At 37.9% G+C, this 26569-nt stretch overlaps 1 long non-coding RNA gene across 1 annotated transcript in view; it reads left to right on the forward strand.

Annotated features, from left to right (window-relative positions):
• The first annotated feature begins 9035 nt into the window (after positions 1 to 9035).
• Positions 9036 to 26569, forward strand: part of LOC138159785 (uncharacterized) — a 21281-nt gene continuing 3747 nt past the window's right edge. Inside the window, exons 1-3 of the long non-coding RNA XR_011167975.1 lie at positions 9036 to 9277; positions 10563 to 10659; positions 12941 to 13086. This is a non-coding gene — a long non-coding RNA (uncharacterized lncRNA). The remainder of the gene's footprint in view (positions 9278 to 10562; positions 10660 to 12940; positions 13087 to 26569) is intronic.

The raw sequence follows: 26569 nt of genomic DNA on the forward strand, positions 1-26569 counted from the left end.
TCATTACAGCCAAACTACAGTTATCCCTTCCACATGGGGGAGGTTAAGGACCCAACTCCCTGAGAATCTGGAAAATCTGCATACAAGTTTTTGGTCCTCTGTTCATCCCAGAGAAGAAGTCTGAATTTTTTCTTTTTCTTTTATGGGGTACCTTATTGTGAAATTTAGGTTAAGCATTTGGTCATAGGCTTTGTGTCATCTGCCGACTTTCATGCGTCATCTGCTGCTTCCCCAGAACTCCTGCCAAGATTTCCATTTGATTTCTTATGCCAACCCACAATACACCAAAACCTATGATGGGAAAGGGACAAATCACTGCAGTCTGTTCTCCACCCTCTATACAAGCCCTCAGCCTTCCTGCCTCCATATCATTGTTTTCTGTGGTTGGAATGAACACCCTCCTCTATTTGTTCCACCATCTATCCTTTAAAGTCAAATTCAAAGGTTATCTCCTCCAATTATTACTTTCAACATATTCCCCCAAAATATTCTTCTCTTTTTACACAATATTCCTTCACTGAGTCCAACTACTTTCCTTCATCCCTCCTTTTTTTATCCACTTATCCTCTCTCCCTATTCAGCAAGGTGTATGTTTGTGATAAAGTGCTTTGCAAACCTTAAATGTTAGCTGTTATTATTATTAGTTAAGCCACAGCCCCTATGTTTCACATTTTTCTACTTTCCAGAAGCATGTCATGACTGAATCTGCTTGACCCTCCCCCTCTGTCTATGTCCCTTTTAGCTCTTTGTCTGTGACCTTATGATTCCTTCTGGCTAAAAGACTAGACCTTTCTCCATAAGGACTCTGATTGACCTACCTTCTACCCTTTGATTCTACAAACCAAAGGAAATGAGAATTAGGGATGAGAAACCAATCCTTCATTTTATTACATCTCTCTTGATGACCAATTCCTTGACATTAGAGAGGAAGAACCAGGTAACTGTGGTAGGTTCTCATAGGAATCACCAATTGCTTGCCAATGACAAGAAGTCAGCATTTCCAGACAGCTTTAATCTAGGCAGCACTCTTTCCACATGTGGGATGAGAGTCTTCTCTTCTCAACTTCACCTTATCTGGAATAGCTTTCCTCCACATTTGCACCTCATCATTTCTCTATTTCTTTCAAACTTTTACTTTAGGAAAGATTACTCTTCATCGTTTCTCTATTTCTTTCAAACTCGTACTTTAGGAAAGATTACTCTTCCGTTCTAATCTGAAAATACTTTTTGCGGTTGCTTCCCAATATTCTTTGCTCTCTTAGTGACTTAGAAATTGATCTGCTTACTCAGTTTTCCATGATTTATGTAAGCAGTCTTTTGCTTTCATTGAATTTTCTGCCATGATTTGGGTAAATTGGATTTACATGAAAGATCAATTACAATTCTTTTTTTTTTTAATGATCTAATTGGTGTTACTTTAATTGCCTTATTTCCCTAGTATTTGTTATTGATTTTCTGCTAATAGGTCATCCTTATTCCTTTGAGACAGATTTATTATGTCTTTGACAGAGTGCACTCCAAGAAATTATACACTTCCTAAGCCTATGCAGTGAGATGCAGTAGGAAAATTGCTAGATTTGAATCTGAAAATGTGGATTTTTTTCCTTAATATTATTTTATTCTTTCCAATGACATGTAAAAATAGTTTTCAACATTCATTTTTATAAGATTTTGAGTTCCAAATTTTTTCTTCTTCCCTTTCCACCCTCTTCCATAAGACAGTATGCAAACTGATATAGGCTTCACATGTACAATCATATTAAATATATTTCTACCTTAGTCATGTTGTGAAAGAAGAATCAGAACAAAAGGGAAAAACCACAAGAAAGAAAAAAGAGAGAGAAAATAGTATGCTTCAATCTGCATTCAGACTCCATAGTTCTTTCTCTGGATGTGGACAGCATTTTTCATCATGAGTTTTTTGAAATTAGCTTCAATAAGAGCTAAGTCTATCAAAATTGGTCATCTCACAACATTGCTATTACTGTGTACAATGTTCTCTTGGTTCTGCTCACTTCACTCAGCATCAGTTCATGTAAGCCTTTCCAGGTTTTTCTGAAGTCCACCTACTCATCTTTTCTTATGGAACAATAGTATTCCATTGCATTCATATTCCACAACTTGTTGAGCCATTTCCCAATTGATGGGCATCCCTTCAATTTCTAATTCTTGGCCACCACAAAAAGAACTTTTATAAACATCCTTTTCCCTTTCTTAAGATCTCCCTGGGATATAGACCTAATAATGATATTGCTGGATCAAAGAGTATGCACACTTTCATAATCCTTTGGGCATAGTTCCAAATTGCTTTGTAGCATGGTTGGATCAGTTCATAACTCCACCAACAATGTATTAGTGTTCCAATTGAAAATGTGAATTTGAATCCCAGCTCTATGACTTATTATATGTGTGTCTTTGGGCAAATTACTCCGTTGTTCTGTTCTTTAGGTTTTTTTTTTTTTTGTTTTGGTTTGGGTTTTTTTTTTTTGCAAAAGGAATAGGTTAGATTAAATAACCTGTAAGGTCCTTTCTAGCTCTGAATCTATGAATTTGGTACTTCAAGAGAACAACTTCTTGAAACAGGAATCTTGCTTCTTGTACTGCCTCTAACTGAGAGGATGGAGAAGAGAATAGTTATTCAAACCCCACTCAGAGAGGTACAAATAAAAACACATAGTTCCAAGGGGAAGATTTACAGGAAAAAGGTAAAAGAAGAAACAGGACAGGGTCTCCTGGGACTTGGGTTACAGAGCATTTCCCATTGTATCTTACTGCTTCCTTCATAAATTATATTCCTTTAAAAAAAAGAGAGAATTCCAAGAAGATCCTTCCAAAAATATATAGAGAGAAGTCTGGATAAAAGTGGGGGAGGGGACAAAAGGAAAATTTTATAACCATACCAGTAGATAGGTTGGTTAGAAGTAAGAGTAGAGCTTCTGTCCCCCAGAGACCCAAAAAATATAATGGACATAAAAGTAGCAAGGAATGTGTAAGCCCAGAATCCATGACTGGGAAATTAGATTCTGGTATATCCTAGAAGGGAGAAGGAATAAGTAAGGAGGTATAATTAAAGTGGTATTCCTTTGAATGGGGTACTACATATTAATGTCACTGCAAGTCAGAGAATGGGATGATGTAACAAGATGGCAGGGAGGAAATGTACAATACTCTTACCTCAGTTGTAAAAGGAAGAAAGCAAAATGAGAGAAGGAGCTAATGCAAAAAAACCAGGGTCAGATTAGTGTAAGCAAAACAAACCACTTAAACTAAAAGTTGATATAAAAGAGGAGAAGAAATTACAAAAAAATAAAAAAAACAAAGCACAAATATGTACAATTATTTCCCTAAACATGAACAGATCAAACTCTCCAATAAAAAGAAGTAGAATGGAGGAAGAAATAAAAAGAAACTCAAAGCAATTTGTTATATACAAGAAATTCATTTAAAACATACAGACATATATAGGTGGAAAATGAAGGCATGGAACAGGATCTTCTATGCTTCAAGTGATTCTAAAAATACCCAGAAATTGCAATTATTTAAAATAAGGTTTAAAAGAGCAAAAATTGTCATTATCTAAAATAAGGTTTAAAAAGGTTGATAATGTCAAGAGAGAGAAAAGGTGAAGCTATATTTTTGCTTTAGGATACCATAGACAATATAAAAATAAGATTATTAAGTACATATTCACCAAAAGGCATAGCATCTAAGAATTTCCAATGGCATCTTAACAACAAGACTATAGAAATATATCTAGGGGTGGCTAGGTAGCACAGTGAGTAAAGCACTGGCCCCAGAGTCAGGAGGACCCGAGTTTGGTTCCAGCCTCAGACACTTACCACCCACACAAAAAAACTAGCCATGTAACCTTGGGCAAGTTACTTAACCCCAATTGCCCTCAAAAAAGGGGGGAAAAATATATATATATCCAGAAAATAATTCACTATGGACAAGATAGTTTGATACCAGGGATGCAAGGAGAGTTCAACATTAGGAAAAAATGGGCATAACAACATATAAACTACACGAATTTTATGATCATGTCAATAGACATATGAAAAACCTGTGACAGAAAATATCATTTATGTTTTTAAAAAATAATTAAAAATCATAGGCATTAAAGAGGTCCTCTTTAATATAACTAGAATTATGTATCTAAGGTCAAGAGCTAGGATTACTTACAATGGGAAAATAATGAAAGCTTTCTCATTATAAAGAAAGATATCTTTTTTTAAAGGATACCTTTACCTACTATTATTCAACATGCTTCTAGAAATTCTATCTATGGAAATAATATAGGAAGGATTATTTTTAAAATGACTTTTAAAATATAGTATAAATTGAGGCAGAGAGCACGAATAGTCAGAAAAACCAGGAAAAGTTCCCCATAGACTGTTGTACCTTAGCCAAGCCATGAAGGAAGCTAAGAATTTTAAGAGATTATAATGATGAGATGATGCAATCCAGACATTCAATACAGCCTACACAAAGTCACAAATGGGAAGTGGGATAACAAATTTGGGGGAAGACAGGTGGGTCAGTTGGAACCCCAGCTCCAAATTTCTATGATTCTCCATGTTGTGCAGAATGGACTCTGGATGCTGCAAACATTTGTAATAAATGATGAATTTATTATGATAAATACTTTTTAAAAGCAATCAGGGTTAAGTAACTTGCTCAAGGTTACATGGCCAGTTATTTCTGGGTGTGGTGCTAAGTGTCTGAGCCCAGATTTGATCCCCAGGTCATTCCGACACTGGGGCCGGTGCTCTTACTTGCTGAGCCACCTGGCCACCCCTATGATAAATATTTTTTAAAGAACATGATGTGCTACTAAGAAAGGAAGGAAAGGAAGAAGGAGTGGAGGAAAGAAAGGAGATAAATAGGAAGGAAGGGAGAAAGAGAGAGAGAGTCTTCTGACTACTTCTAGAAAAATGTCATCTTACTATTTATTAATGAGTCAATTAAATGAAAGTTTAAAACATAGGGCAAAATTGGATTTGTTTGTGCATTACCCACAGGCTGGGCCTTTTGAAGTGGGTAGGAACTATACAAAGAGGGAATCCAATGTAGTTGCCAACAGGTTGCCCTTCTAGTGTCCGCAAATTCTTAAAAGAAGCCTTCCTTATTTCTCACCATCACAACCCTCCCACTCCCTTCCAGGATCTAGAGTGGACATGTTGAAGAGCAGCATAATGGGCCCCTTAGGAAAGTTTTGCTCATGGTTCCACAATTTAAAGGATAGAGTGGATAATGAGAATTATTGAAAGGCATAGTGAATCCATAAAGGAATTTATTATTGTTTAAAGGCTTCCTCTGTGGCTTAGGGTAACTTTCCAAGATTTTTATCTGTGGATGGTGAATATACTTCTTTCTCATGGACAGAACCATCATCACCTTGAATTCAATAAAAATAAATAAATCTAATAGCTAATGACTATAAAATAAGAAAAAGAATAAAACTAGAAAAATGTGTTTGTCTTTATGGACTACTTGGCAGAACATCCTTTCAACAATCCATATATTTTAGCAGAAACAGAAATTAGACTGCTCAATGGATTCATCAAAATGCTTTCAGTGTTGTATGTACAGATCATTTTTAGGAGGGAAATACAATGTTTGACTAAGAGAACCAAAAGGTTCATTGTTAAATTACTAATTAATTTTCAATGAATTGTGTCTTGCCTTGGAATGAGGAATTGGATTCCTTTCAATTTAGTTATTATTTATCTCAGATAATCTTTGAGATTCTCATTGTCCAACTTTTTATCTGCTTCATTTATTTACTCTAGATATCTCTCTAGTCAGATATTTCTCTTGATTACTGAAGTAGAAGTTTGACTTATTACTCTCCTTCCCCCCAAAAGTTTTCCCAACATATTTTCATTCAGTCAGTCTTTAAAGAAGTATTAAGCACCTACTACTATCTATTCAGCTCCTGTGATAACTGGAAGAACCCCAGTTTCTTCCATTTTAACAACAGAAAGAAGAGGTATGACAATTAAAGCAAAGAAAATTTTATCATCTATTATAATTTCTCCTATCTTAGCAAATATGCTTTAAATACAAAGAATTAGATACTATAATTTCACTTTGAAATAAAAATTTTCAACCTACTATCTCTATTTTCTTTGCTACAAACAAAAAAAATACACTGTCAATTGATGCAGGGTGGTCTTCCCAGATATTCTTAAGTGCTGACCTTGGGAGTCAGGGGGATGTGAGTTCAAATTCTACTTCAAATCCTTACCAATTGTGTGACCCTGGACAAGTCAGTTAACATCTCCTAGCCTTAGTCCTTACTTATAAAATGGAAATAAATAATACCTATGTCCCAGTATTACTGTAAAGATTAAATGAGGTATCATATGAACAGTGCTTTGACTTTATAAATGCTTTTTTATTAGCTATTGTTTATATAGCACTTAAAGGTTTGCAAAGTATTTTTTGTATTTCATCTCATTATATCCTCAAGTCAATCCTATAAAGTAACTGCTATTATTATCTCCAGATGGGCACACTGAGGTTAAGAGAAGTGACTTACCCAGGGTCACACAGCTTAGTGTCAGAGACTGAATTAGCATGTTCCTCTGACTTTAAGCCCAGAGCTCTCTCTAAAATGCCTCTCCCACAACTTCTACAACAGTATTCTTTGGGATAAAGTTTGAAGATTTAAAGGTAATGAAGCAAAAAAAAAAATCATCCTTGCCCTGTATTTAGTTAGGGAGGTGAGACATATGCAATACTAAGCCACAAAACAACAGGTGTCCCGAAGTAGTGGGTGAAAAGTGGGGGATAAGTAAACCTTAAGGATTCTAAATGCCCTAAGAGTTCAGAAAAGAGAAAGGTCACTCACTGGAATCTAAAGTATTGAGGGGTTTTGGGGGGGGGGATTTAGAACTCAAAATCTTATCAATGTGAATGTTGAAAACTAAAAAAAAATTTTTTTTTTAAAGGGAAAAAATAAAATAAAGTATTGAGGAAGGAAGAAGCTGAACTTCACAGGAGGTTTAGGTTGGGAAAGAGAAGGCAAGGCTTTGCTAGGGCTGGGGTCCTTCCTTGGGCACCAGCAGCTCTCAGCCAGCTATGCTCTACAGCTTTGGACACTGCCTCATGTTTGGAGCATGCCTTGTTCTTTTAGCCGTCCCAGGATCAGAAGTATGGCCACCCCTTGCATCCAGATGGGAATTCGAGGATTTTAGAACCAGAAGAAAGCAACTCTTTGGTCAACACTACTCATTCCCTAGATGGGGAAATAGCGGCTTAGGTAGATCAAGGGACTTCCCTGAAATTGAACCTAGGCTTATTGATTGATTGATAGGTATTTAGCTGGAAGGGTCCTCGAAGGCTGTGTCTCCTATTTTGCAGATTGAAAAACTGAGACTCAGAAAAGAAAAGTAACTTGTTTCAGATAGTGTCAGAAGCAAAATTTGAATCCAGGTCTTCTGACTCACTGCGGTCATTATGCAACTGGCTTCCTCTAAGCTAATTCATAGATTATAGGACCATGAGAGGGATCTTAAAGTCCAATGCCTTCATTTTACTGATGAGGAAAATGAGGCCTGTAGAAGTTAAGTGACTTGTACAAAGTCACCGAGCTAGCAAGTATCTAGAGCAGAATTTGAATCAAGGTCTTCCTGACTGCAATGCTTGCAAGTCAATCTACTGCTCCATGTGATTTCTCATTTAGTGCCACAATCGTGCTAAGAACTGGGGCCTCCTGACTCCTAGACCCGGGTTCTTTCCACTCTGCTTTTCTGGCTGATCCACAAAGATCCCTTCTTCTTGATTCCTTTCTTTCTCCCTTTAATCTCTCCCAGCCTCTGTTCCCTCATCTGGAAAGTGACGGGGCTTGGAATAGATGGTTTTGAATGTTCCGTCCTGTTCTAAATCTCTGATCTTATGATCTCTCTGGATGAGTTTCCTTTCCTATAAAATGCAGGTTGGATCCTTCCTGGCTCTAAATACTACAAAAGCATTCTGCTCTGTGAGAATATCTACTGCTGATAGTATTGTCCCTCCTTGGCCCCTAGGCCTCAGAAGATGAGGGAAAGCAGACTGACCATATAACTACCCCCACTTTTTTATTTGTAAATTTTTTATTTTAAACTTAAATACAAAATAAGATGAGGAAGAAGAAAGAAACTTAAACACTAAAACTAAAATAATACAAAATAAGAAAAGAAACCATTGCCATGTACACAGCAGAACACGAGAGGACTCAAAATATGTAGCAATAAATTTCCATTTCAAGAAAGCCTTTATAATAAATACTACACATTATGTTGAGAGTTGTCCATCTTTTCTTTGCTTCCTTTGAAGTTTCTTTTGTTGTCTGTTTGCACTTTTTTGCTTTGTTCTTTCCCCCCCTTCCTCACCACCCCACCTCAAAAACTACAATTAAAAGTGAATTGTATGTATATATGTATGTGTATGTATGTGTGTATACATACCTATATAGACATAAACACACAAATATGTACATAAACATATACACCTATTCATACATACACTTACTCATACATATACTTAGATATTAATAATCATGGTCATATATAGATATACATTCATATTCATCTTTGTAAGACCACACCATACTTATGCTCTTTCTCTTTGAGGGTGGATAGTGTCTTCTTTCTTAAGTCCAAGACTTGCCATATTTTTCCAAGTCCACCAACTCATCATTTCCTGTACCATGGCAATATTCCCATATTATACTGTCTAGCTGTTTTAAATAGTCCAAAGCAACCTTAGTAAATATGACTTGCACATAGTGCAGTTTCCTTCTTTTTCTCTTTTGATTAACACTAGTTTAGCCTTAACTTGTCCAAAATCATGACGACCATCCCTGCTCCTTTTTCCCTGACAAATTCTACTCCTGATCTTTATTTTATATTTGTATGTATCTCTTATTACTGACTCCTCTCCTTTACTTCTGCTCACTGCCCTGCCCTCCTATTACTTAACCTATCCCCCTTCCATCAATCCCTCCCTTATCTCCCCATTCCCATTAATCTAAGCACCCTTCTATCTCTCTCTTTAATCTATTCCCTTCCCCTCCCCCTCTAAAGATCCCTCTCTTATCCTCTACCCCCTCCTTATGCCTTTAGTGTTTTATTTCTTTCTGAATTTAGAAGATTTTTATACTCTTCTAGATATATGTGTACATGTTCCCTCTTGAACTCATTCCCACTGAAAGGTTCCCAGAACTACCAGCTCTCCTCCCCCATCTCATTCCTCTATGTGGGTTCCTCCTCTCACACCTGATTTATATAAGGTAATCACTCTTTTTGGTTGTTCCTAAATGGCTTTACTTTTTAAAATCATATCATACTCAGTCTACCCCAATCTTTCTTACAAATTACTCAATTACTAATAACAATCTTAGCATACATTTTATATTTTACACAGATAAAAGGTAAACAGTTTGTACTTATTGAGTCTCTTGTAATTAGTCTTTGGCATGTACTTTATATTTCTCTTGGCTCTTGTGTGTCAAATCTTCTATTAAGGTCAGGAGTTTGTTTTGTTTTGTTTTAACAAAATACTGAAAGTCTGACAATTCAATAAATGTCCATCTTTTTTCATTTGGAATCATGCTTAGCTTTGCAGGGTACAATATTTTCAGCCAGAACTCCTGTTCTTTTGCTATATACACATACATATACCTATACATATACATATGCATATACATATACATGAACGTATATATATACATATATATATATATATATATATATATATATAGTGTTCTAAGAACTGCAGTCTTTTAGTGCTGCTGCTAGACCTTGGGTGATTCTAATTGTGGCACTGCAATATTTAAATTGTTTTTTCCTTGTTGCTCATAATATTTTATACATGGACTGGGGGTTTCAGAATTTGACTATGGTATTCCAGAGGGTTTTCCTTATAGGTTCTCTTTCAACTGGTGATCAGTGGATTTTTTCTATCTATACTTTCCCTTCTTGTTCTAATGCTTCAGGATAATTTTATTTATTTCTTGTATTCTTGTATCAAGATTCTTTATTTTTTAAATTATAACTTTCAGATAGTCTTATTATTCTCATTTTCTCTTCTTGATCTGTTCTCTAGGTCAGTTGCTTTTTTTATGAGATATTTCACATTCCCTCCTTTTTATTATTCTTTATATATTATTTTATTTTTCCTGATCTCTTACAACTTCTCTAGCTTCCCCTTACTCAATTCTGATTTTCAAGGAGTCATTTTCTTCCTTAAGATTCTGAATCTCAGGGGTTGCTAGGTGGCACAGTGAATAAAGCACTGGCCCTGGAGTTAGGAGGACCTGAGCTCAAATCTGGCCTCAGACTCTTAACACTTATTAGCTGTGTGACCTTGGGCAAGTCACTTAAACCCAATTGCCCTGCCTTCCCCCTTCCAAAAAGCAAAAAAAAAAGATCCTGAATCTCCTTTTCTAATTGGTTGACTTTCTTTTCATAATCTTCTTTTTCTTTTCTTTTCTCTCTCTCTCTTTTATTTTTAGTTTTTCCTTGGTCTCTATCATTTGATTTTTTCAAGTTCTTCTATGAATTCTTTTTGGGCAGGTGACCATTTGACTTTACTCTTTGGGGTAGAAGACAAAAGAAAAAGGTTCTTTGCTTCATCTTCTGAGGACAAACCCTGGTCTTCCCTATTTCCACAGTAAGTCTATGGTTGTATTCTTTTTCCTTTGCTTGTACATTTAAAAATAATATTGTTTGTAGCAATGCAGTTTTTGTAGTCACCTCTAGTCCTGGGGTATGGAAAATGGTGCCTCTGGCCCCAGGTGCTCCTTCAGTTCTCTCCTCTGGCCTTGAACCCAAACCAAGACCTCCAGCCTCCTGTAAGTGCCCACAGCCAGTGGCGTCCCCACCCCACTGCTTCTGCACTCACCAGACCTCTGCTGGTTCCTTCTGGCACCAGACCACATCTGTGCAGCACAGCTGGGTCTGACTTTCCTTGTCAGCAGACATTCCCTCGATCTTCCCCAACTCAGACACCCAAGTCCCCTCACTGTCTGGGGGGGTAAAAGTTCCTATGGCTGGGACCAAGGCAGCCTCCCAACACTGCTAAGAGCCCCAGGGCTTGCCCCTTGCTGTTTAAGTGGCCTAGAGGTATTTACTCTTCACAGGGACCAAGTCTTGGCCTGGGATTTTTTCTTCAGATCTTCTCTGCTTGTCCCAGGACCACCACTGTTCTACCCCTAATCTTCTTTGCTTTTGCCCTCTAGGTTTGCCCTGAGATGCTATTATTATCTTATTTGTAGGGGAAATCTGGAGACCTTAGAATTTTCTGACCTACTCCGCCACCTTCCCAGAATTCCCTCAACTACCCCTATTTTTTAGAATTATGTGTAGGGGAAAGCATAATCAATTAACAAGCATTTATTAAGCCCCTAGACATTTAAAGACAGAGATGATATAGTCTCTTGCTCTCAAAGAGCTTACATTCTATCAGAAGAGACATGAATGCATATCAGTAGGCACTATACAGAAAATATACAAAATAAATACAAGGTAGCTAGTCAATAGCATTTATTATGCTTAGCATTGCTACTATGTGCTGGGCTAAATGATGGAGATACAAAAAATAAAGAACAAAAACAGCATCCCTGCCCTCAGGGAGCTCACAGTCACCAGAACAAGGGGAAGAAGAGGAACAGCAGACTGATAGACAAATAGAGTTGGATTAAATTCAACCAGCTTTTGTTATGTGCCTAATATATACAAGACATTTGGTCCGGGGCTGGGTATTCAAAGTCAGTGATGAAACAGTGTCCACCCTCAAGAAGGTTGTGTGCTACTGGGGAGAAACAACATAGCTACAGATAAATAAATACAAAGTAACTTGGGGAAGGGCAGCTAGGTGGCACAGTGGATAGAGTGCCGGACCTAGGGTCAGGAGAACCTGCATTCAAAACTTACTGGTTATATGACCCTAGGTAAGTCACTTAACTCCATTTGCCTCAGTTTCCTCATCTGTAAAATGAGCTAGAGAAGAAAATGGCAAACCACTCCCATATCTTTGCCAAGAGAACCCTCAGTGGGGTCATGGAGAGACAGACACGACTAACCCACTAAACCACAGCAACAACCTGGGGTCAAGCACAAATACCCAGAGAGGGGTGAAAAGACCTTGTGGAGGAGGTCGTGGCTCTTGAGCTCAGCCCTGAAGGAGGCTAGGGCATTCTAAGAGGCAGAACAAAGCCAGGAGAACCACCTGACTTTGAGTTACTCCTATTTTTCAGGAATAAGGACAGTCATTGCTTTTATGTTTCTGCCAGACTGGAAAAGCTTTCTCCTAGGGCTGTGTGCAGAAATTCTATATGAAAGTGGCCCCCCAAATATTTGTGGGCTCATAAAAATGTAAGTAATTGGAGTGGGGGAGGGACTTCCAGCAGCAACCCAGGCATCCCCAAATAGGGCCTTGCCCCCTCCAAATCCCTCCAGGCAAGTCAGAGCCCAGCTTTAGTCTAACATTTCAGCATGTTATCCATAGAACCATCTGTTTTCATTGTCCCAGACTGGCCCTCTTTTATTCCGTAGTGCATTCCACTCTCAGTTCAGCCTGGGGCAAACAGTGAAGGACACTCCCCTTAAATATAATAAAGTGCCACTCCAAAGGGACATGAAGTACCAGCCTCCGGACAATTTCAACTCGTTCTCCTACCAGCACTATCTCAAGATAATCTCACTCATTAACCAACGTTGCTAATGCACCTTGTCTTCAATGCTAGAATATATATCATAAAGAGTATGCGCTTTCAACAGGACTGTTTTCTTTCTGTGTATTTCAGCTCTGTGTCTTTGGATGTGAATGGTTCATACCAGGATAATTACCAAGAGTCCAGATTCTTTTTTTTTTTATAAGACTTTAGACAAATGATTAAACAGTAGATAAACACCATTATCACTAAACATATAAATAGAGGTTTGTCTTGCAGCCCTGCATTCCTTGCGTAGAGAACATGGACTTCATTATGTAGCTGAGAGAATGTAGACAGCCTTATTAGGAACTGCTTAATCGGCCACTCGTAATTTCAAAGGAACACAGAAATCTTTCTTTCCCAGGATGAAGGCAAGAACCCTGGTGAGTGAAAAGGAGAGCTGATAGTCTCTCATAGGCTGGTGGGCCAGTGGTGTGTACCTTGTGCATTATGGGGAACAAACTAGATACAGTTTGGAAATGTCATAAAACCAAAATGAGCTTCTGTCAACATGATGATCATTTCGACAATCCTGGAGTGTTGTTGCTTTTTTGCCTGCTCAGCTGAAATGTCAAACATTATACATCAGTCCTCAGAACAATTTTTCATGTCACAGGCCTGTGAATACTCATCCAGTTCTGGAGATGGCTCATTAAACTCAGAGTGAGGGTGGGCCACTTAGCATGAAGATGAATTAAAAGCTTGGACTCTTTCCAGAATGTGATTGGTACACAAATCTCTTTTCTAGACCTTTCTACTAAGCATAGGACTTACTACTCATCATCAGTCTAGGCAGGGCTGGCATTTTGGCCAAGATGGGACTTCTATACCAAGACCTTCCTTACCCTAAAAACAACAGAGTAAAATACTGTCTCCCCCCCATCCCCCTCAAAGTCCACTGTCAGTGTAAAAGGCTGAATGACAAGGCTGATGACTTTGTAAGAACCACCCAGGAAAAGCAAGTTGTAGAAATGTCATTTAGGTTATTATAGGATGGGCATTATGGGAGTGATGAAGACTCTCGAACAACAACAGCACCTGATATTTGCTGTTCTCGAACAACAACAGCACCTGATATTTGCTGTTCCCGTTTGGACAATAACAAACATGGAACAAAATAGATGACTTCCTTCACTGTTTTATTAGAGGTGTTATTTGGGGTAGAATATATACTTTCTTTGTCATTTATCAGGCTATTAAAGGATCTACCATTTGTGAGGCAGGAGCTTAACATGAAGGATATTCAAAGATGTTTCCAAAGTCAGAGAGGATTGGTTTTCTGGCCAACTATAACAGTAATAAATTGTGTATGAAGTGTCCTTACCAGATAACTATTTGTGTATCAAATTAAATGGATGTGCCGATCAAACATGTAACAGTGTATTTCAATATATATATATATATATATATATATATATATATATATATATATATAGCTTTTTGGAGGGGGAAAGGCTGGGCAATTGGGGTTAAGCCACTTGCCCAAGGTCACATGGCTAGTTTTGTGTAAAGTGTCTGAGGCCGGATTTGAACTCAGGTCCTCCTGACTCCAGGGCCGGTGCTCTATTCACTGTGCCACTCAGTATATTTTCAATAAGAGTATATTTCAGTCTTTTGGTAGATTTCACCAGGAAATACTCTTCTCACTAGAACTGATCACAACTCTTTCATACTTCCTCATTCTTGGGTATTCTTATCCATATCTTTGTGTGCGTCTTCTGTGGGTAATCCTATATATGACTGGTCCGCCTCCCTTTCTGGTTATACATGTTCTTGATGATGTCTTTTCTATCATTTCTCAGCCCCAGGCCATCATTAGTAATAGTGTGTTTGTACCTGCCCTGAAACCTTCCACTGCCCTTTGGGTCACCTCTAGTTTTGATTCTTTGGAGATAGTGTTATCCCATGAGTTACAACTCTGTGATACCACCAGCAGATTTTTGGTGTTTAAAAAGATGGTTTTATGAAGTGGAGTGAAGATTATTATCACTGAAAGTGTAGCACAATTCCTTAAATGCAACCCAATCTACTCTCTTCCTCTTATTCTTAGTACATTGTCAATTTCTAGAGTCTACCCAAGATAACAGTCAGTCCAAGATGAATGAATTCAATGAACTACTCATCCAACTTTATGTCATAATTTACATTTGCTCATTCTTCAATCCACTTTCTTTTTCTAGTGTGGATGGCTATGCCAAACTCATCTGGGTTTCCATTAATCTCATCAAGGATGACCTGATTATATGGTATAATCAACACAATATAATCTACAAAAAAAAGCACCTGGGAAAAGCTCAGGCTCCAAATGGAATACATCTTATATTTGGACGTTGTACCTGACATGTCCTGTAGTGACTAACACCTTAGGTAAACAAAGAGATTACTGTTTATTTAATTGCTTTGATTCAAAGGTAGCCACAAGGGAATTCAGAATGGTTGAGAATCAAGAAATTATACCGTGATAGCTCTCCTCCTCATCTTCCCAATTGACTGATTGGTATATCATGCAAATTAAAATCAAAATCCTTTAATAATGTTGTTCAAACCTCACTACTGGAAGTAGGATTCAGTGGCACTCTCTCATTCTTCTCAGTGGGTTATTGAACAAAGTTATGTCTGTCATGGAACCTTGTATAATTTTAATATATGCATGCAAGGTACTTTATTGAAGGAGGGCTATTTAGGCTGCATTTGGCCCTAGCAAGTCAATTCCATTTTTTTTTTTTGGTATTCAATAAAGATCTGACATCCCATATGTTCTGTATTTCTAGGCAATTGTGTCACTGCAAAAAGTGTTCTGTTGTAGAAAATCTGAAAAAGTCTATTTCCTTCTCATAGTTTCACTAAGCATTTCATCAAAGTATTCATAGACCATCTTCTCATGAAGATTTTATAGAAATAAAAAAGTAGGCATATAGGCAAGCAGAGGTATGGCAGTAAATGTTTAACAACTGGCTCTCTGGAGGAGAATGTATGTACAATACACTTTTAGATTTCATCTGCATTACTAACATTTTCTCCATCACTTTCTTAAGTCTAGCTCTAGACAATCAGCAAAACAACAAATCTAATCCTGATTTATGTGAAGTATTTGATGATTTCTGAGATACAGATGCTCATGTTGAAATTTAACAACCAGCTCCTGTAAACTGGTATGATATGGTTCCAGCTTGCCCCTGCCAAAAGTTACTGATATCTATTGATCTTTTACTTTTGTGTGGCTACATGGCATCAAAATATGGAATACAATTGCTTCCAAAAAGAGGAAAGTGCATATCACCCAGAAGGCAATGGAGAGGCACATGGTGGGTCTAAGCAGGCTGCTATATGTGACTGATAAGAAACTGCAAAGAACAGGGATAAGGTACATCATCAGACAATTGTATGATGGGAGGAAGATAAGGGCTGGCTGGGCCTTGTGACAAGAGTGGGGAATGGCAGGTGTGTGGCTAGAGTGGCACTGCTGGAGCCCTCAGGAAAATGTCAGGATAAACTGAGGAAGGCTTCTCACACATTGGATAGACTTTCTGTAGCAAACTTTAGGAAGGAACATGGACAAGAGGTGAATATAATGAGCAGGCATAGATGCATTTCTATCTTCTTTGTTGGAAAGAACTCCAAATCAATGAGATCACAGATAGATTTAAGTATTTTAGTGTTTACTTACTCTCTGTCTTTCTCACTGTGTCTCTGTGTCTGTTTGTCCCTCTGCTTCATTGTCTCTCTCTGTCTGTTTCTTTGTGTCTCTCTGTCTCTCTCTTCCTCCCTCCCTCTGCCTCACTGTTTCTGTCTCTCTCTCTCCCTCTGCCTCACCATCTCTCTGTCTCTGTCTCTCTCTCTTTATCCCCCAGTGTCTCTCTCTCTCTCCCTCTGCCTATCTCTCTGTCTCTCTCTCCCTCTCTCTTCCTCTGCCTCACTCTCTGTCTCCCTCCCTCTCTCTCTTCTCCCTCAGCACCTATGTGTGTGTCTCTCCACACACACACACACACAAACACACACACACACACACACACTGGCTGGGTTGCCTTGGACAAGTCACTTAACCCCTCATTGCTTAGGCAACTCTCTAACACTGCAGAGCAGTTGTTACTTCATCAATGGTTTTACTCCACCAATGAAATCACAATTCTGGAATAAATAAAAATATATGGTTGCTCACCTTTTCCTTTCATTTGGAACTTTGCCCTTTTGAGACATCTTGAAATTCATTTCACCATTTAACTTTAAAATGATGTTGCTTCCAGAATGGCTTTCCTTATGTGTCATCAGGTCCAGCTGTTTCCCTGACTCCATCTTCTTGTGTTCCAGTGACCAATTCATATCCACTTGTGGTCCTTCTTTGTTGTTGTTCAGTTATGTCTGATTCTTCATGACCCCATTTGGGGTTTTCTTAGTAAATATGGTTTTGGAGTGGTTTGCCATTTCCTTCTCTAGCTCATTTTACACAAGAGAAAACTGAGGTAAAACAAAGTTATGTGACTTGCCCAGGGTCACACAATCTAGTAAGTGTCTGAGGCCAGATTTTATCTCAGGTCTTCCTGACTCCAAGAACCATGTTCTATCCTTTTCACCACCCAACTGCCCTTTTGCCCTTCTACTTTGATTGACAAATACTCCCAGGGTGATCTCAAATCCCCACATACACTCAGCTGGGTCTCACCCTCTATAGCCTAATCTTTCATTCTCTTTGTCATTTTATGAAGCTATACTTCTCCAATCTTCCATCCTCCTGAATAATGGTTTTTCAAATGAGCTTATACTTAATAGTATTTTCTTGTGCTTTCTCTTTGAGTGATGAGAAGATTGTGTTTTCCAGCTAAAGTGACTTAGGGATCCTTTTAGTTCCTTCATTCTGGTAACTATATGGTATCTGGCAAAATTCTCTAAGAGGTTCTGAAGAGCAGAATTAATGTCTTTTGTTTTGTTCATTTCCCACTTTGCAGAGTTTAACAACTTGTTGGTAGCTGATGTAATTGTACACAGGGCCATCACTTTATTTTTATCTTTTTTTTCCCTAATTTGTCATGGATTTTGACCTTTAACCAAAAGATGAATTACTCCCATACACAGCTGCACAGTTGATTATGAAATGATTTCAACATCAGGTAGCTAATTGTTTCTTGTCTGTGAAGATATAATCAGCTTCCCTTTTTATGATGTTGCTAGGTACTTGTCACTTGCTAACAGGCCCTTTTGACATCCCTTTAATAAAAAGTATTCATGATCGATAGGCAGGAGGTGGTTGAGTCATCCATAAACCTTTGACTTGTGTCCTCCAGCTTCCCCTGGGTCCACTTTTGCATCTAGGTCAACAAGTATCAAGGGATCTATCTGCTTTGTTTAGAGGATCTTGCCAAATTCTTCATAGGATTTTGTGTTCACAAAAAAGCAATCATTATCATAATAACATATTATAGTTACATTGTACTTGGTGTCTATCAAAGTACTTTCCTGTCTTATCTGATCATAAGATAATGAGATTTAGAGCTGGATGGTCTGTAAAGACCATCTAGGCCAGCTGCCCCATTTTACAGATGCTCACATCAATCCTATGAGTTGAGTAGAGAAACTTATACCTCTCTTATCACTGAGCCAAAGAGAGATCAAGTGACTTGAACATAGTCACAGAGGTATTAGTGGTAGAATAAGAACTCAACTCTAGATTTCCTGATTCTTAATCCAGTGGTTAGAAATGAGAATAACTTTTAAGGAGACAAAATTTTTGATAGAGAATCTCTATTATGCCTCTGTCTCTGTGTGGAAAATTCCTTCAATTCATACAACCACTTCCTCTTTTACTCCATGTGCCCTATCAAAATTAAAATCATGGCAGGTCAAGAACATATCTTTCATGACCTTGGGCAAGTCACTTAACCCCAATTGCCTTCCAAAATAAAAGCAAAAAAAAAAAAAAGAACATATCTTTCTATTGATTGATTAGTGTATCTTTTTATGTTCTATTTATTTTAATTTGTGGAATAAAACAAACATCGCCATAATACAGTATAATAATAAAAAAAGCTGATTGCATGTGAAACTGCAAATCTGTTATGTGCAACCTGCTATTTCTTTTAAGGATATAATAAATTTGTCATGTAAATTTCCTTTTTTTTTCTTCCACCAACCTTAGAGATGGCTACCATTAGATATAAATATGTATATATATATGTGTAAAATTATTCTATACATACTTCTTCTATATCTTGCAAAATGGAACTGAAACCTTTGCCAAGTCAAATTTAACAACCATTATGACATCCAGTTTCTGTCATAGAAAGAGATGTTCACTTGTTGGGAATATTGCAGACTTTCATGTTTCAAGTTTGGGTCTGCCTAGTAGATAGCTGAGGTCCCCTCCACCTCTGGGTGTCTATGATTCAATCAGATTAAATTAGATTGATTATTTACTAATCATTCTGGTGATTTGTTTAGGCCTCTTCTAGATATTGTAATTCAGGATTCCTGTTAACCTTAAGGGTCATTCTTTACCCCATTGTAAAAGATAAGTAGAATGATTTCAACCCTTTCTGGTTGGGATAAATCTTATTGGTGTAAAAGGCATGCCCAATCTTTGTCCTGAACTATCATTTCCCCAGTGCTGATGAGGACTTTGTTTTGGCCCTGATGGTTATCTCCAGGGAGCCTTGATCAGAGAGACAGAGACAGAGAGGAGACAGAGACATAGAGAGAGGAAGAGCTGGGAGATTTGATGAAGAGAAGCTGGTTGAAAACACACTAACTTGGCTCCCTAGAGCATATGGTCTGGTATCAACAGTTCACTGCAGGAGACAGATGGCTAACCAGGATCCTACCAGTTTCTCTTTGTCTGACCTCCTAGATCTTCTTCTCTATGGTCCTGTGTCTCTGGTCTCTCTTTTACAGACTATCTATGTCCAAAGGTATAATACAAGTGCGTAAACTGGCTATAAATTAGTCACCCTGATATGGTGTCAACTAAGCAACCCAGAACAACACAAGGAGTTCATACCTCAAATTGAAAACATCATCAATGCCAAAAGGAAGCCTTCAGTAGTGACTGGTCTCTGGTCTGTCTGGTGAGACACCAAGAATGCCATAATTGTAGTTAGTTAGCATGTTGCAAAGCCTGGGACTTGGAGACAGGAAGAACTGAATTCCGATCCTGATTCAGACACTTACTAGCTGTGTGACTTCAGAGAAGTTACCTAACCTCTCTCAGCCTCAGTTTCCTCTTCTATAAAATGGGGATATTTACAGTACCTGCTTCACAGGATTGTTATGAAATCCAAATGAGATAATGTATGAAAACAGCTTTGGAAATCTTACCCTGTGATGCAAATACTAGTTATATTATTATTATTATTATTTCCTCATCTATAAGAGCAATGTGGGACACTGAGTATACACTCTATCTTTAATGACCATTAAATATATTTGTGTGTTTGCATATGCATATATAAGTATATAGTGCTGATAACTTTGATTTAAAACATTTGCTATATCTTAACAAGGATAGACAATTCAAACAGATTTACTTGGGAGTACCTGGCAGAAAAGAAATGAGAATTGGATCTCAGGGGCCAACCTAACTCCTTATTTGACTATCACATTAGACTCCAGTTCTGCCTTGATAATGAGATGATAATGTGAAGCTTTGATGTGGTTTTCTTTTTCTGTTAAATAATCCTTCATCAGCTCTTCCATTATTAATGTTAATAATTAGGACATTGTTATAATTAATAATACCATAACACTTGGTATAGCTTTTACACACTTAAAAAATATATCCACATGTTCTCATTTAATCTGTACAATCCTGCCTCAATAGAGCAGGTATAGTAGGCATCATTCCCATTTTACAGAGGTGCCCCCAAGACCTTGTTCAAAGTTTCTCTATTCCTGTTTTTCCTGGATGTAAGCAGACAGAATATCTAAGAACCACTTATGGCACTTTAGGACAGTGACTTTGACTACCTAATCTCTCTATCATGCCACATTAAGCCAACCCTTTGGAAAACTAAGATTCATTCCTGGACTTGAGGAAAGTTCTTTTATTTTCTTTTTGTCTTAATCTCGTCACCAAAAACTGGACAGATAACATTGTCAGGTTTACCCCTGGTCCTTATACAAGTTGGTATTTGTGAAACTTTCAGTTGCTGCAGTGAGAAATCCTCAAACAATGGTATTTGGTATTCATGATTGTGATTCATCATCTATGAGTGCAAAGAATGCTTTTAGATGGAGAATACCCACCTTGGAGACCCTGCCCAAGAAGCTCGAGATGTTAACATTTAAGCAAAAGACAAGCCAGACTGTCATGAATGAGTTCGTGCTTTAAATTAGTAATGTCTGCCAAGATTTTCAAGTGTTTTCAGGGGCAAAAGGGAAGGACAACCCTAGAAAATATGTGAATTAGGGAAAGTTAGTCTTTCCTATGCTTCTCGGTCAAACCCATTCATCTCACCTATGTCCCCTAGACATCCAATGTTTGCCTCTTACTCAAGTCACAATTTTTTTATTTTTTAGAGCTAGAAGGATTTCAAGGTCACTTAGTCCAACCACTTTATTTTATAGATGAAGAATCTGAAGCCCAGAGAGGTTAATTGACTTCATCAAAAATTACAGCTAAATGATAAAGCTACATTAAAAAGCTTCTGATTCCTGGTCCTCTGTTTTTCTATATCTCCATGACCCCTCCTAACATGAAGAAAAGCAATTAGGTCAACAGAGTCACACCAAGGTGTGGTCCTTCCCAAGAGTAATTACTCCTTTATGAAAGACACTCTGTAGGGAAATCCTTATTTAATTAATCCAAAAAAATGAATCTATTTTGTTTCTGTGTTGTATGTATTTCTATATGAATAGTCTCCTCTGATAGAATGAAAACTCCTTGAGGTCAGAGATTGTTTCATTTTTGTTTTTATATTTGCCAATACCCTGGCACTGGGGTGGGAAACCTATGTCCTGGAAGCCACATGTGGCCCTCTAGGTCCTCAAGTGTGGCCCTTTGACTGAATCCAAACTTCACAGAACAAATCCCTTTAATAAAAGGATTTGTTCTGTGAAACTTGAACCTGGTCAAAAGGCCACACCCAAGGACCTAGAAGGCTACATGTGGCCTTGAGGCCATAGGTTCTCCACGCCTGACCTGGCACATAGTAGGCACTTTAAAAATGCTTATTAACTAATTGATGAGAGTATATTTTCAGGCACCATACTGCTTGCAAGGGAAAGATAATTTGGGTGAACTGGGCCTGAACTTGATCAGGTGCTAACCTTTGTGTGCCATGGACCCCTTCGGAAGTCTGGTCAAGCTTATAGATCCCTTCTTAGAATAATGTGATAGTATATGCATAGGATTATAAAGGAGAACAATTATATTCCTCTCCTCACTTCTCACCTGGCTGTCTTACTTTTGGTCTTCTCTGACTGATATCTCTACTGGGCCCCAGGATGTTCATTATTGGGATAACCTCATCATCCTATGAGATCCATCAGCCTTAGCACTAGGCCTCCTTCCTATCTCTGATTGAGTGGTGGAACCATGAACCCCAAATCCTTTAAGGAGAGAGCTCAGTTATGGCGGTTCCTCATTGCTCACCTGCCTACACAACTTTAGGATTTATTGGATGTACTCCTCTCATTGCATACCTTCTCCTTCCCCTCTACTTCTCCCACTCCCACTTTTCAGTTCCCTTTTGTGTCTTCTCCCATTACATTGTAAGCTCCTTGAGAGCAGGGACTGTTTCTGTTTTTCCTTTTTCATATTTGTATACCCTGTCCTTAGAACAGTGTCTGGCAAATTATAGGAGCTTAATAAAAGTTTACTGACTATTGACCATATTGAAATACAGTTGTCAATTTTTAAAAATAAGCTTTTAGGCTCTAGATTGAGAATTCTTCTCTAGATGTTATCCAAAGTATCTTATAGCTCGATTATCTATTATTCTAACTTGAAGAAGTGATTGGGAATGAACAGAGACCAGTAAGACCAAGAGTCGAATGGAGGAGCAGTGGAAGGAAGGAGAGAGTGAGGTTAATGACTCCATGCAGCTCTGTCCTGTTCATATCCAATTCACTCACAAGTCAAGATTTCACCTTCATGATGACTAAGAATGAAGTACCAACAACATACATCACATTCAAAAAATTGACACACATAAGTGCATGTATACATATGTATTTATATAGATAGAGATTCTGGCAGCTACATAGATATATAGAATTCTGATTATATATGCACACTGTCCTTTCTGTATACAAAGGTAAAACTTCCAGAATCAATGGAGTATTTACTTGGTGGCATTTTGTTAATAGTAGTGATGGATTAGGCCTGAACCATTCACACTCCCACTAATGTTCTCAAGACAAGGAAAAGGCATTTTTAAAATTCCTGGCTAGATTCATGGAACAGAGTGAAGTCAACTGATCCATAATCATTAAGATGTAAAATGAAAAATTGATTTTATATGTACATATTAGAGGGGGAAAATTAAACATTTTAATGGATAACTGTAAGTCAACAATATAGCACTATAACTTTAAAAGCAAGAAGATTCCAGGGTAGGTTTGGTATTATAAGGAAGACCTAATTACCTCCAGGTGTCTTCTCTGCCTGGCATGGTGCCAGATACATTCTTTGGCATTTTCAAGGATATTGTTTGTTTTAAACTCCTACTAAATTGTGGACCATAAGCCAATAATGATGATAATGATGATGGCTAGAATTTATTATAACATTTCCTGTGTGCCAGACACTATGCTAAGTGCTTTATAGATATTTTCTCATTTGGTCCTCACAACAATGCAGGGGGATAGGTAATTATCACCATTTTACAGTTGAGGAAACTCAAGCAAACAGAGGTTAAGTGGCTTGCCCAGAGTCACACAATATGCAGCTGAAGCTAGATTTGAACTCAGATCTCCCTGACTCCAGGCCCTGCACTCTATCCACTGTGCCACCTAGCTGGCTCTATCAATATCAATATCAGCCAACATCTAAATGGGAGATTTTGATAACAAGACCTAGTAGGAAAGGACTCAGAATAGAGACTGAGGGGGAGTAATAAGCATAGAAGACAGTGTTCTGGGTAGAGGACAGGTTGCTGAAAGATATAAGGAGCATGGCAAACCTCCCATTATATTTAGCATTGAGTTAGAACCTCAATAAACTGTGTATTGTTTTGTGCTCTAGAGCTAAAAACTAGAAGACACAGTTCATGACAAAACTACAGAAATAATGATTAAAGAACTAGAAAAAAATATTTCTTATACTGCAACATTAAAAGAATTGGTTTATCGAGCTTGTGAGGTGACTTTATAATGCTTTCCAAGTATATGAAATACTATGACAGGAAGCATGGTGACCAGCTGTTCCTGTTCCCTATCTCCATGGGGGATAGAATATAGAAGAATGGGCTTGGATAGCAGCATGGGGGAATTTAGGTTGTGTGAAGTTTAAAAATTCCAAAGAGGATTATTAAACTCTGGAATGGGTGACTGGGGGGGTTGGGGGTGGGGAGGCTGGTAATGGCATATCCTTTTCTGGAAATCTTTAAAAATAGGCTAGATCCTCATCTGTATGAGAAGACTTAAGTATAACAATGCCTGAAGATAGATAGTACATTAAGTAACCTCTCAACATTCTTTATAACCCTCCAGTTCAGAGTCTATTGGGATGTAATAAATAATGTAATAAACACGCTCATGTGTTAGCTACCTTTTCTTTTTTGGATACTTGGAATATATGACTGAATTTGTTGTACCTCCAGAATTCTGTGGGATTTTCATGAGTGTCTAAAAACAGTAAACCAGTAAGAATAACATGTCACATTTACCTAGTGCTTTAAGTTTTGAAAATTGCTTTATAAGTTTTAGATTCCTTGATCCTCACAACAAAAGTGTAAAATCTATAAAATGATCACAATAATATGAAGGAAAATAATTTGGGAAATCCACAGAACTCTGATCATGACTGCAAGCCATCATGATTTCAAAGGACTTATGGTGAAACAAGCCATCCACCTGTTGGCAGAGGTGATGAACTAGAAAGGATAGAAAGGACCATATTTCTAGATATGGTCAATGTGTTGAGTGGTTTGACTCAAACACACTTATTTTCTAGAAGGCAGAAGGGAGTGTTTGTGGGTAGTGATTGAAGTGAAATAATAGAATATCATTAAAACATTTTTTAAAATGCACAGAAAACAAGTTCAAAGGGGGACATAAAGAGGTAATCTTTGTTACCCTTAAGTTAAATTTAATAGACAACTTTTAAAAAACCTAACAGAAGTACATGGTTTCAGATATAATCTATTTCTATCAGTCTTTGTTTACTGAAATATTATTATTTGTTACTTTCATACTAAAAAATTATTTTTAAAAACTCATAAAGTTTTTATTTTATTTTTAAACCTGTTTAACAGATGAGAAAACTGAGGCTGAACATTTAAGTGATTTGTCCAGCATCGCATAGCTATTAAGTGTCTGGGGGTGAATTGGAACCCAACTCTCCCTAACTTCAAGTGCATTGCTAGAGTCTGGCCAGTACTCTACTATGCCTCTGTATTAATAGATATTAACTTTCATACAGAGAATATGGAAACTGCCCTACTGAGTTGCAAATGGAATGCATTGGGCTCATAGCCCATTGTTGACCTCCTGGGCCACTACAAAGTCCTTTTAGCCCTGGTTTCCTGCTGCCTATATCTTGACCTTATAAGTCAGTCAACTTTTCTCCCTGATGGTTTGTTGTTGTTATTATTTAAAACTCACCTCCTTCTGTTTTGAAGTTTCCTGCTTCCCAGCCATGTTTCTACATCTCTGAATGGTACAGTCTTGCAGCTGGAAACCCTATGGAAGCTAATGAGTCAGGATGGGAAAAAACAAATAAACTTTTATGGCTGTCTCTCTCAGTCATATGTTTTCATAGCGATATTTCCCTGACTCACTCCCATGAGCACTCTTTGACTCTCTGGATCTATTCAAGTCAAATCAACAAGCTCTTATTGAGTACTTTACAATGGACATACTCTGTGCTAAGCATTGGAAGTACAAATATAAGCAGAAAAAACAGATGTCCAGTCTTCAAGAAGACTGCATTCTAATGGGGGAATACAATACAGGGGATTTCTGAGTTGGGGTTTTTTTTGTTGTTGTTGCTTTTTTTTGGAGGGGCAATTGGGGTTGAGTTGCCCAAGGTCATACGGCTAGTAAGTGTTAAGTGTCTGAGGCCGGATTTGAGCTCAGGTTCTCCTGGCTCCAGGACCTATTCACTGTATCACCTAGCTGCCCTGTATGCAGGGATTTCTAAAAAGCTGAAAAGCAGAGCCAGGGAAGAGGGAAAGAAATGATGGCACCCGGTATGGGGACATGGTGGAAAAAAGTCTGGAGAGTCAGGAGTGAAACTGGAGAGGAATGAAGACATGGTTGGTCTGGGCATCCTTTTTAAGGTGGAGATTCCATAACAGTCTCTATATGAGCCTCTATATAAATGCTCTTACATAGAACTTTAGGGTTTTAAAAGTACTGGACATATATCATTTTAGCTGATCCTCATTACATTTTTTTTTAAGCAATTGGGGTTAAGTAACTTGCTCAAGGTTACATGGCCAGTTATTTCTGGGTGTGGTGCTGAGTATCTGAGCCTGGATTTGATCCAGGTCATCCCGACACTGGAGCCGGTGCTCTTACTCGCTGAGCCACCTGGCCACCCCGATCCTCATCACATTTTATAGATGAAACTAAAGCTGAGAGACTAAGTGGCTTACCAAAGGTTACATAGTAATTAAAGGTCTGAGACAAGATTTGAACTCAGTTCTACCAAGTTTATCACTCTTACCCACTGTTCTCGTTCTAGTCTCTCTCTCTCTCTCTCTCTCTCTCTCT

Source organism: Petaurus breviceps, unplaced genomic scaffold, assembly GCF_028583685.1.
Source record: "Petaurus breviceps papuanus isolate PSGF00001 unplaced genomic scaffold, PetGlider_PUasm1.0 178, whole genome shotgun sequence".
Lineage (NCBI taxonomy): Eukaryota > Metazoa > Chordata > Mammalia > Diprotodontia > Petauridae > Petaurus > Petaurus breviceps.